Here is a 10,402-nt window from a genome sequence, read left to right on the forward strand (position 1 = left end):
TGAAAAAACCATCGAAAATCGTCTTTTTTTAATTTGTTAATAACTTTTTTTCTTTTGAGATTTTAAAGTTGGTATTCGGTCAAATTCTGTGTTTTTGGTTCACAAACCTTCAGTTGTTTTTTTAGCCAAAAATATTAAAAATTTTTTGAAATATCGCATTTTTTCGAAAAAAAAACACCTTTCGTAAAAACTTCAATAGACGTCAGGAAATAATGCTGGAGCGATTTTTCAGGGCTTAATCTCTTCGTCTAGACTTATTCTATCATGCAATGTTTGTAGTAAGTAAAATTTTTTAATTTTTGATGCCGAAATCGGACTCCGAAAAAAGTACTTTAATTAAAAAAAAAATTAAAAAAAAAAATTTTTCATGATACGACCATGTGGTGCCAAGTTAGGTTTTTTTTTTTTTTTTAAATCCCTATGCGACGGTGAAAAGCGTAGAACTCTGAAACTTGCACACTTTACTAACAAATACTTATTTTGCATTAAAAAAATTATTCGCAATCGTTAACTTTAGCGGGACGATGGGTATGATAACGTTACAGTTGAGCAGCTGCATGAGGGGAGAACATCTTTCTCTCACAACTCCGACTCTAGTTTGGAGCCGTATCGGAGCGCCCGAGTAAGAGCAACCAGCCAGACACACCTCATACCAGCGGGCAGTCGATGCGCGACGCGCAACAAGACTCAACTGTAACGTTATCATACCCATCGTCCCGCTAAAGTTAACGATTGCGAATAATTTTTTTAATGCAAAATGAGTATTTGTTAGTAAAGTGTGCAAGTTTCAGAGTTCTACGCTTTTCACCGTCGCATAGGGATTTAAAAAAAAAAAAAAACCTAACTTGGCACCACATGGTCGTATCATAAAAATTTTTTTTTTTTAATTCGTAAAAAAATAAGTACAATGCATTGCAGTTAGTTATATACGTGCAATTATCAAAATACATAAAAAAATGTAAAAAACCGACAGAAAAAATAAGTACTTTTTTCGGAGTCCGATTTCGGCATCAAAAATTAAAAAATTTTACTTACTACAAACATTGCATGATAGAATAAGTCTAGACGAAGAGATTAAGCCCTGAAAAATCGCTCCAGCATTATTTCCTGACGTCTATTGAAGTTTTTACGAAAGGTGTTTTTTTTTCGAAAAAATGCGATATTTCGAAAAATTTTTAATATTTTTGGCTAAAAAAACAACTGAAGGTTTGTGAACCAAAAACTCAGAATTTGACCGAATACCAACTTTAAAATCTCAAAAGAAAAAAAGTTATTAACAAATTTAAAAAAGACGATTTTCGATGGTTTTTTCAAGTTTTCTCAGCAACTACGCATTCAAATTATATTCAACGCGCGTCAATCGATAGGTTTTTTTAAGATCTACAACTTTGTCATTGAACTTTTCGGCATTGGAGGTCAACTTTTTTTTCAAACGCGAAAAAAGTGATTTTCGGACTTTCACGAATTTTTTAGGTTAACTCAGCCACTGAATAACCGAAAAAATAAGACGCTATGTTTCTTGAATTATTTTCTTCTATATCAACGTATTTTTTGTTTTCTGTTAACACTAATGTCATCTTTTTCGTAGATTAATTGGCTTACTATGTAATTACCTGTAGCCAGTATAGCCTATATATAGTAAATATTTAATAGGCTCTATATGTATATATATATATATATATATATATATATATATATATATATATATATATATATACATACATTCACAATACTGTAAAAGCTCACTGTAGTTAAGCTAGTATAGTGAGAGTAGTAGTAGTAAAATAGATTTATTGGCTTTAAAGGTGAATTACACAGCCATGGTACAACATGAGTATTGAACATGGTTCATAATATACATCAAGTACATAGAGTCAATACGTATACTTACATATAGCTTTTAAAATAATATACTAAGCGCAGAGTTAATACTGAGTCAAGCGAAATTCTGTCGAGTTTGCTGTAACATTTGCAGAGAGCGGTTAGTGGTTACACTGGCAAACAACAGATGGCGGTTTGTATGGCCTTATAACAATACTTGAAATAGATTGTTAAATAAGGATTAATGTCATTTAGGTTTGTTTTCAGCTTCAAACCAAAAACTGTGGACTACAGTCTCACGCTCCTTCACAGGCTGCGGGACAGCAGATAGTCCAACTATTTGTTTGTTTAAAAAAAGAAGGAAGAAGTAGAGAGTTGAATATACTATCTAGGTTAACTTACCTTTCTTTCCACTAGAAACTAATACTGGCAACTCTGCTTTAATTATTAATTCGGATGACTTGTACTTCTTCTTTTCGTTGGATTTATAATTATTTATTTTATAATAACTTAAATTCTTTTTCTAATAACTCTTGTATCACTTTATTTTATGTTGCTTGTATATATATATAAAAGAAACAGAGAAAAGACAGAACGTCTCGTCAATCTTTTAAAATTAGTTATTAACGTCTGCGCTTGATGAGCGGCAGCGGGCTACTAACTAAAACGCCACGCAAAGAAATGCACCTTGCACGAAGTTTTAGTTAAAACTTCTTTGTCTTACTTGCTATGGGGCCGGTACTTGCTGACTTCATGTGTTTAGGCTTCATGGCTCGCTTCGGTTGTCACTTGACACTTCCAAGAGCCACGAAGTTCACAGTCAGCTTTATTAGGCGACGACTCTCGTTAAGTATGACTCTGTAAAGAGTCTTGAAATTTTATCATTGGGAATGAAATATAACAGGATAAAATAGAATAAAAATAAAAATTTATTTATTTACGCAAGTCGTCGTCACCTAACATAGATGCTAGAGACTAAGAAAAGAACATATTAGTTATATGTTTAAGTCAATGTTTGCAATAAAGTCGGAGATGATATAAACAGTATTTACATTCATATCTGACAGCAGAGAGAGTATGGAAAAGGGGCCATACATGTTTAATCTATGAAACTTATTTAGCATGATCTGTCTCTGTGAGTTATATAGCTCACAGGACCAAAAGACGTGTTCAACTGTATCGGCTTCCCCTTTGCATTTACATTTGTTGGAGTCGACGATTTTATATTTATGTAAGCTGCTATTAAGTGATGTGTGGTTGCTTCTTATACGGTTTATTGTTGATATTGTTTTTCTTGGTAATTTGTAGTATGAGAACCAAGGATTTTTAAAGGTATCAAAGAAGTTGGTAAAATAGAAGACTCCTTTCTCTCTACTGTCCTTTGTCAGTTGGTTGTTATTTTTGGTCATGCACAGCTCTCTGTCGTACGTGATAAGGTCAGAGGAGAGGATGTCTAGCGCCGCCAGGGAACCTCTAGTGACAGCAGTTTTTGCCTCTGTGTCAGCCTGTTCGTTCCCTTTAATTCCCAAATGTGCAGGAATCCATAATACGCTGACCGTTATGTTTTTCCTTTTTAAGTCGGCAAGGCCACCCCTCAGCTGCACCAGCAAGGGAGACTCATAGGCCAAACCCTTCACTCGCCTTAGTGAGTCCACTATGCTTTTAGAGTCAGAAAACAGACTAAAGGGTCCTACTATTTGACAACCTGACTCACACCATTGGTTAATTCTCTCTACAGCGTGCTTTAAGGCAATTAAGGCATTCAGCCGTGAATATTGAGGCTCTGTGTGAGATTTTGTGCGACATTCTAAAGAATTCATTCGTCGGTGTGGATATCAATTGCATCACGCTTCCCTATCAGTTCGTTATAAGCAGCGTTTGGGTCTTTCGACTCTTGTATTTTTCTTCCCATGATGGTACTGCTATCTGGGGAGAATAGGAGGTCCTTGAAGGGGACAGTAAACTTACAATATGCCTCAGATTGGATGATTAGGCCGCTGTGGAACCAACTGTTTAGATAGCAGTTTTGGATGAGTCATTTGGTGTAATTATTACTGAAAGTCGGTGACTCCGCGGTTTTGTTTATGCGTTCTAGGGAATTAATGATTGAGTCGTTATTATATGGGAGGTGTCTGAGGATGTATTTGTAACGTAGGAGTTCTAATCTGTGTATGAGGAAAGGCATCTTGGATTCTGCGTGGATTACATTAATAGGTGTGCTGCTCCTATATCCCATAGCCGCCCTGATCGCCGAGTTTTGGATTCTTTGTAACGAGTCCTAACGAGTTTCGGGGCAAGGTGCCATGAGGAACCCTCCATACTCTAGTTTACATCTAATCATGGCTTTGTAGAGCATCATCAAGATATTCGGGTCCGAGCCTCAGAAGACGCCTCTGAGGCATCTCAGGACGGCTAGGGGAAAGATGCAGCTGCTTTTTAGATAATTTATGTGCTTGTTCCAATTTAGATTTTTATCGAGGTACATGCCTAGAAATTTGACATCTTTTACCGGTTTTATGTCAATATTATTTAGTGTTAGGGTGATGTTGTTTGTTTTAATATTTTTTTGGTTAAAGATTACAAGTGAACATTTTGGAAGTTGTAGGATTAGGTTTTTTCCTTTTAGGCGGCGATACAGGTAGTTGCCTTTGTTTTCTAGCGTCTTGGTAAGTTTGCCAATGTCTCTCCCCTTAGCAAATATGACAATGTCATCAGCGAATTTGAGGATTCCCAATTCACCGTCCTTTAGCACCTTTAATAGATCTCAGCAAATTATAATTTGCTGATTCAAAACTAAATGTTGAGTTTGTCCAGAGAGGACCCTAATTTAAAACTGACTCACTTATGTGTAAACACTGGTGCAAATTGAACGTCATTGCTCTATCACCGTACAAATCTCGTGATTGCATGACAAACGTATGTAAGCATTCATCAGCAAAGTTTAATTCATCAATGGAAATATTGTCTTTTAGCAAAATGTATAGACTATTGGCAAATAAAATCCAATGATCAAATTGGGCTTTTGTCAAGATAGACCGTAGAACAACTTAACTGTAATACAATATGAAGTTTTCCCATTCTCTTGCTTTGAAATCGTTCCTCAAACTAATGGGTGGACATAATCTTTGCACTTGTTGTGGGACAGAAATATTTTTCATTATTTCATCCAACTCTTCGATTTCTTGACTGCTTCTGTTTTCTAAAAAATATGACACGAACTGTGGAGCTACGCCCTCTAAGCAATTGTGTAAGTAATCAACGAGGAAGCCAGAGACTATATTAAATGAAGACAAATTAATCAGTGGAGACGGATATTTGATCCCAAGTGGAGTACAACTAGTGTCTTGTAACATTAAATTTACCATATTTTCATGAGTTCGTGGTTCTGGAGCCGGATGTATGTAAGGGTACTCTATACTTCCTGCCATGTACTCACCACAATGCAAACACCAATTACAGCCATACTGTCCATTGAATTGCTTAATACCCTGTATAGGAGCACGAGCAACTGAGTCGGCGCAGCATGATACAACATACAATTTGATGTCACGATGTTCATTTTTGATTTTACAATTTATGCCATTTCTGTTCACTGAATTACAAAGTTCAACAAACTTATCTCAAAAAACCAGCATATCCGGTTTTTTCCTATTAAACCACAATCCCACTAATATCAGATTGGACATTCGTTCTTGTTTTGGTAATTCATTTAATTTTAAAAACAAAGGCCAAATGGAACATTTAGATGACTTGTATATCGGTGCACCATCAGTATTCATCATTGCAGTAACATAACGTTGTTTTTCATTATCTGGTAATGAATCTACAAATTTTATGTACTCGTTGCTATCATACACGTCTGTGATGTACCCATTTTTGTCTTCTCGATTTCTCATGATTTTGTTATAATAGTCCTCGTGAATTTGTAATACATCAGAGATTTGCGTTGAAGGATTAATTAAAACAAAATAACTTGGGTCACTGGAGTGAACTACGTCTACGTGATGCCTACAATTATTACATTCTGTAACATTTCTAATATGCTTGAACTCTCCAATGTAAGCACCACAGTTCTGACGTACAGCATGATATTGAACTTCTGATTTAGGATTCAAAATCTTGTCGTTTATGTATTTAGAGTCAGGTAAAATTGGCGTTTTGAAAATCGTATTTATCAATTTGTATAAATTATTCATTCCTGTTTTTGACAAATGATTATTGAGAGAAAACTTCAGGACCATTAAAAAAAATTTCGCCTCTACTCTTATCTACTGGAGTTGTAATTGGTTGAGAAAAATACTCATCCTGCATGAAGTCTTCTAAGCTTTTCGGACGTAAATAAGACGTGAAGTCTTTCGTCGAATTGTTATTTATGCTTTCAATTATGTATTCAGCCCAATTTCGATATACAGCAGCTTCCATTGATGGCATCTCCTGAAATTGATAATTTATAATATATATTTCAGTTAAAAATAGCTTACAATATATAAATTTAGAAGTCGAAGAGTATTTTAAAAAAGTACTTGTATTTTGTTTTTAGAATATTTTTACTTTTTTATTTTATTTTATTTTTTTTTCGTGTGTGTTAACACTACAGCCTATTGGCCTAATCGCCGGGGCCACCCACTTACCATCTATGTGTGGGGGTGTATTGCCGCACCCGAATGCAAACTCATTGATATCATACCTAATCATATCATGTGGGCACAGTGTAAGGATCTCCAGTGGAACACCTTGCCAGTTAAGCTGACACTTTCTGCGTCAATGGTGCATCGGGTCCACTTGCAACTGTGTAGCCTTTCCCCGGAGAAGACTCTGTATTTCAGAACGTCCACTCCTCACCGGTTAAGCTGGCGCTCTCTGCCGAAACATCGGTTCAAGGCTACTTAGCATCTTCGGAGAAGCTTCATCTTTCAGGGACCACTCCTCACCAGCGATCTCAAATGTCGCACTAAAACAAGCGCGTCAGATTCAAATTGGCTATATGGCGCATGACGCAAAAATCCAGATAACTCTACAAAATTTCATGCATAAAAAAATAATACAATAACCCCAAGCTATTTCACCCAATAACCCGGAACGCTTACTGTCTATTCTATGGAATAATATATTGTTGATTAATAACACAAGCGCCAATCATCCGATGACTCGGGGCGCTTACTGGCTGCTCTGTTAAGTAATATATTGTTAATTAAAAACCCAAGCTCCAATCACCCAATGACCTAGGGCGCTTACTGGCCACTCTATTAAATAATATATTGTTAATTAAGAACCCAAGCTCCAATCACCCAATGACCCGGGGCGCTTACTGGCTGCTCCATTAAATAATATATTGTTAATTAAAAACCCAAGCTCCAATCACCCAATGACCCGGGGCGCTTACTGGCCACTCTATGAAATAATATATTGTTAATTAAAAACCCAAGCTCCAATCACCCAATGACCTGGGGCGCTTACTGGCCACTCTATTAAATAATATATTGTTAATTAAAAATCCAAGCTCCAATCACCCAATGACCCAAGGCGCTTACTGACCCTTCTATTAAATTATTTATTAATAATTAATAACACAAGCGCCAATTACCCGATGACTCGGGGTGTTTACTGGCCACTCTGTTAAATAGTATATTGTTAATTAATAACACAAGCGCCAATCACCTGATGACCCGGGGCGCTTACTAGCTATTCTGTTGAACAATAAAATGCTAAATAACAACAAGATACTTGGTAATTGGCGCTTGTTATAAATTAATAATAAATTATTTAATAGAGCAGCCAGTAAGCGCCCCGGGTCATTGGGTGATTGGAGCTTGGGTTTTTAATTAACAATATATTATTTAATAGAGTGGCCAGTAAGCGCCCTGAGTCATTAGGTGATTGGAGCTTGGGTTTTTACTTAACAATAAATTATTTAATAGAGCAGCCAGTAAGCGCCCCAAGTTATCGGTTGATTGATGCTTGTGTGATAAATTAACAATATATTATTCAATAGAATAGCCAGTAAGCGTTCCGGGTTATTGTGTTAAATAGCTTGGGGTTATTTTGTTATTTTATTATGCATGGAATTTTGTAGAGTTATCTGGATTTTTGCGTCATGCGCCATATAGCCAATTTGAATTTGGCGCGCTTGTTTTGGTGCGACATTTGAGATCACTGCTCCTCACCGGTAAGGATGGCGATCCATGCTTGGCATCGGATCCGCTTATCCTTACCTATAGCTCTAATACCCTAACACTGTTTCAAATTCACCCAAGCCCGAAGACCTGTGAAGCAAGGAAAAAATTCTGGAATTACTCTTAAGGAAAATTCCACGGAAAAACCCGCACCGAAGCAGCCGGGGTTGCATATGAACTTTTTCTGGTGATAACAGTTTTTGAAAAAATTTGCACTCATCGGGAATCGAACTTACGACCCCTAGAACAGCGTTGTATCAGTAACAAGCATGCTTACTACTGAGCCAACGCCGCTCTTTTTAATATATTTTTTTTTTAGTTATTCCATCGTTGCCTTGTTAATTTAACCAAGCATTAAATATACTTTGCAGCATTACAATGATACAGTTGGCATTTTTTATACTTCTGAAATCATAGGCATATAAAGAATAGACTGCTTATTAGCTAGGGCAGTGAAGCTTGCGTAGAAAGAGAGTAAAGACGAGGGCAGTCAGTCTTTCTCTTTTGCACACTCATGCTGTGAGGTCGTGGGAGGGGGGGGGCACAGGTAGGAGGACGAAGCAGTGGCACCGGCGCATACTCCTGCCTGTGCCCCCCCCCCACGACCCCACTCCGTGAGGGTGCGAGAGAGAAAGACTGACTGCCCTCGTCTTCCCTGTGAGCTTCATTGCCCCAGCTGCTAATAAGCGCGTAAGCGGTATATTCTTTATATGTCTGTCTAAAATACGAGTAACACTATACCTCAAAACTTGGAATATTCCATGAATTTCTTTCAATATCAGTCTGTACATCTGTAATCGCGATTTCTTCATGAAATTCAGCATGTGAGTGTTCCATCTGCAAATTAATAAATATTAAAAAATTTTTTTGTATTAACACGCTTATGCTCACTTTCGATCGTATAGGGTAGAACATTTAATAAAGAGCGTAAGAAAATCGGGCTGCCAACTATCAGATTCAAGGAAAGTCCTGCGGTACAATATAAAGGTCGTAGAGATACAAGAATAGAGTGCGCTGATGATACTACTGTATGTAAGCGAAAGCGATACAGTGATGGCTGCTATATATAGCAGATATATCTTTTAAGCCAAGGGCAGCAGTTACTGCCCTTTTGAGAAGCAGCCAATCACAGCGCTCGGGTAGAAGGAGACAGAGAGAACACTCAGCAGCCGTCTCTTTCTTTTACTTCATCGCAGTATTAAGCCCCTAGCGGACTCTACTCTTATATCTTTATGATGATTATACAAACTGAAGAACTTTTTCCTACCGAATAGTCTCATCTGCTTAGCTATTATCTTGAAACTCAGCTACACAACCAATTTTACCCGAAAAAAAAAATTTGAATGCAAAGTATCGTATTATGCAGTAACATTGTATTCTTACACCTTGACAATACGTAAAATATAAATAAATACATCATATATTTTCTGATACAATTTTAGTATATATACTTAAACTGTGTTGATCATCTTCCTAATGGCTTCTGTGAGTCTTAGAGGAGACCATTGAGTGAAATGAGGCAAATATTCCACTTTCGTTTTATTTCGTTTGAATAAACTTTTCCTTGCTTGATGTTACCGATGTACATGTACTGTACTGATGATACAACATGTTAAATAAAGCAAAGTATGCTGCACCCAAAAGAAATCATAAGCTGACGCGCACCTTAAGGCGCCTTAAGATGATTCTGAACTTACTACTCTGAAAGGCTGACAATTTACATAAAAGAATACTTTTAGTACGATTCAAAAGCCCTAAGCAATATGCTATAATGTATATCTAATTTTCACATGTCAATCTTGCCGAGTCCGTTATTTTTGTTAAAATAAAATTTTCCCAGGGATATCACAACGTTTAAAAAAAACAACGGCGTACTTTATAGTAGAGCATATAACGTTACCGACAACTGATTATTTGTTATGAAAATAAACAATTTAATTAACTGAAGTACACTACCAGTAGAACGTTTTGTAATTTATGCAAATGTTCAGTAATTCTACAGACGTTCAATAATTGTTGAATAATTTGTTGTATTGATTAAGTGAATTTATAGCCAAATTATTTTAAGTGAAACTTTTTTTTTACATTGACTGACACCTTACTACTTATAGAGCGCAACGATTGTTTCTCTTGTTAAAAGACTCGTAAAAATTGTTACTTTCAGTCTATACATTTTTCTCTCAGAGATTGTGCGTATTTCTAAAATTTTGAGGTTGTGTCAAGGTGAAAAACAAGATAAATAGTTATCACACATTTGTAGTGATTTTGTAAATATGACATAATTTTTTACAAACATTGTTATTCAGCTATATTTTTAGCAGTATTTTCAGCTATAAATTTTTTCTTGGGTACAAGCCAAATGGACTAGTACATTTACATATATTTTTATCTATATTTTAAGCTCAAAA

The sequence above is a fragment of the Copidosoma floridanum genome, unplaced genomic scaffold, assembly GCF_036245765.1.
Source record: "Copidosoma floridanum isolate Cflo_tuat_1 unplaced genomic scaffold, Cflo_Japanese_pri ptg000030l, whole genome shotgun sequence".
Lineage (NCBI taxonomy): Eukaryota > Metazoa > Arthropoda > Insecta > Hymenoptera > Encyrtidae > Copidosoma > Copidosoma floridanum.